This window comes from Juglans regia, chromosome 9 (assembly GCF_001411555.2).
Source record: "Juglans regia cultivar Chandler chromosome 9, Walnut 2.0, whole genome shotgun sequence".
Taxonomy (NCBI): Eukaryota; Viridiplantae; Streptophyta; class Magnoliopsida; order Fagales; family Juglandaceae; genus Juglans; species Juglans regia.
The window spans coordinates 13,901,519-13,904,226 of record NC_049909.1 but is presented as its reverse complement, the minus strand read 5'-3'; the positions used below and the strand labels follow the sequence as shown (position 1 = coordinate 13,904,226).

The 2,708-nt window shown below is 41.8% G+C and overlaps 1 non-coding gene across 1 annotated transcript; it reads right to left on the bottom strand.

Moving 5' to 3' along the window:
• Nucleotides 1-1,691: 1,691 nt before the first annotated feature.
• TRNAD-GUC lies at nucleotides 1,692-1,763 on the bottom strand. Its single transcript has one exon. It is a non-coding gene; the product is annotated as a tRNA-Asp (tRNA).
• Between the last annotated feature and the right edge of the window lie 945 nt (nucleotides 1,764-2,708).

Genomic DNA, 2,708 nt, shown 5'->3' with positions numbered 1-2,708 from the left:
AGATCAAGATCTTTACAGAAGCAATTGAAAGGTTTGAAAGTAGTGATATCGAGTGGTTTTTTATTTTTAAAGATTTTAATGTATGATATCACGAGTCTAATAATTACTTGATCAATGTGAAATGCACGTTATAGCTTTGATGTTGTTTCTTTTATTCATCCCTTGCATTTATTTACACAAAGCATGCAAAGCAAAACTTATCCAACATTGCATTACATATTTCTGAGGATGTTTTGTCAATGATACAGGTGAAATCCATGTGTCATGTTTGCATCTTCAACTTTTATATGATGTTTACCTTTTAGAGGACATTTATTTTTATTCTTTTGGTTAATTTTTATTGTGCTTTGATTTTTATTGATTTTCCTTGACATATAAAGTTAGTGCTTGGCTTGGATTTTGATGAATACAGTGTTCTGCATTTATATATATATATATTTTTTTTGGCATAATTTTTCTTTGGGATTCGCCGCAGATATTTTTTTACATGTTTATCATTATTTGCAGCGAATACTACTCGAGGCCCCCATTCCCATCTGAGCACTTTCCGCTCCATTCCATCATCCTCCTCTCGTAGGGCCCTTGCAAGTTCATCACATCGACCTCTGCCGGGGTCTACCTTTAGTGAGTTCGGTACTGCTTCTCAATCGGCTCCGTCGGGCCCTCCTCGCTATGCTTACTGCATCCCGTTTCGCTCGACGCCGTCGGGGCCTACCTAGGATACCTTTGGCATCACATCTTCCCCATCTTTCGCAAGCTCTTCCCATCAAGACCGGCTTAGCTCTTCTCGTCAGGTCCCGACCACCAACGTTGCTCGCCCTTTGCTCCTACAACCAGTGGTCCCGCCGTCGGCAACTGCTTTTGGTGTCGGTGAGGATGAGGAGGAAGACATCGCCGTCTTGTTCCTCAACACCTTTGCCAATCCCGCTCCCTCGCCTAGGTGGAGGCAGCTCGTGCCTTATCCACAGCTAGGGGACCGACCCCTCCTCTTCCTTTAGCGTCTGCACTCCCTACTCCCCCGAGCCCTCTCCTCAGGCCCAGAGCATAACAATGATCTGGTATCTATCCCTTCACTCCCAATTGGGCTCTCTCCCTAACGTTGGCTCATACTTGGTCTCGAGTGATCCATCTCAGCGCCCTGCGGACTCCCAAGTCGAGGAGACTTCTTTGACTAGGGTCGACGTCATTACCATGGAGGATAGTTCTTCCTCGACGTCCTCCACGACTGAGGAGGATTTGGGCCTAAAGTCAAGTGACGCGCCAGGCAGTCCAGAGGTTGCTTGGGGTGATGCACTTGCTCGGGGTGAGGCGAAGGTGGAATAGTAGAGCAAGTACAAGTATGCATGTATTAGTAAAATAGCAAAAATGCATTCTTCGTTATTAATATGTTTGCTCGAGGTAATTGTTGCCTCCTGGGAGAATCGATGACTGCATCAAATATGTACTTGCTAGTACTAGTTCATTTGAGAATTCTTAATTGGCTAGTTGTAAATAGCCCCAGACTACGGAACAAAGGATTATCCCGGACCTACACCGAGGTATTGACGGTGATTCCCAAATATCACAAAACATAATGTGATACAATGAGATAGAATGCAATAGAAACAAAGACAGAGGGAACGAGTTACCTACTCTTAACGGTCAAAGCGAACCCTTTCATTCCAAATTTTTTAATTTGGAATGAACTAAATCTCCCCAAGTAGGATTTGAACCTACGACCAGTTAGTTGACAGCCGACCACTCTACCATTGAGCTATTGAGGAACAACGGGAGATTAGATCTCATAGAGTTCAATTCCCGTTCTCAACCCATGACCAATATGAGCTCGAAGTTTCCTTCGTAACTCCGGGAACTTTTTCGTAGTGGCTCTGTTCCATGCCTCATTTCATAAGGAACCTCAAAGCGGCTCTATTTCATTATATTCCATCCATGTCCCAATTCCATTCATTTAATATCCCTTTGGTGTCATTGAGATAAGAGATGTCGTTTCTAGTCTATCTGTTTCTATTTCTATATATATGAAAAGTTGAAAAATCATTATATAAGAATCCAAAAATTGCAATAGAAAAGAAAAATGGGAGTTTGTGATGATTTTTCAATATTTTATACTAGGTAATCTAGTATCCTTATGCATGAAGATAATCAATTCGGTCGTTGTGGTCGAACTCTATTATGGATTTCTGACCACATTTTCCATGGGGCCCTCTTATCACTTCCTTCTTCGAGCTCGGATTATAGAAGAAGGAATTGAGAAGAAAGTATCAGCAACAACTGGTTTTATTACGGGATAGCTCATGATGTTCATATCGATCTATTATGCGCCTCTGCATCTTGCATTGGGTAGACCTCATACAATAATTGTACTAGCTCTACTGTATCGTTTGTTTCATTTATTCTAGAACAATCACAAACACTTTTTTTTTTTATTATGGATCTACTACCAGAAACTCAATGCGTAATCTTAGCATTCAATGCGTATTCCTGAATAATCTAATTTTTCAATTATTCACCTAATGAAAGTTGTAAAATTAAAATGAGACTAGTAGTTAATTTGTTAAAGTATACTTCTCCAACTAGGGTCGACATCATTTCCATGGAGGATAGTTCTTCCTCGACGTGCTCCACGACTGAGGAGGATTTGGGCCTAAAGTCAAGTGACGCGCCAGGCAATCCAGAGGTTGCCCATGATGATGCACTTGCCCGGGGCA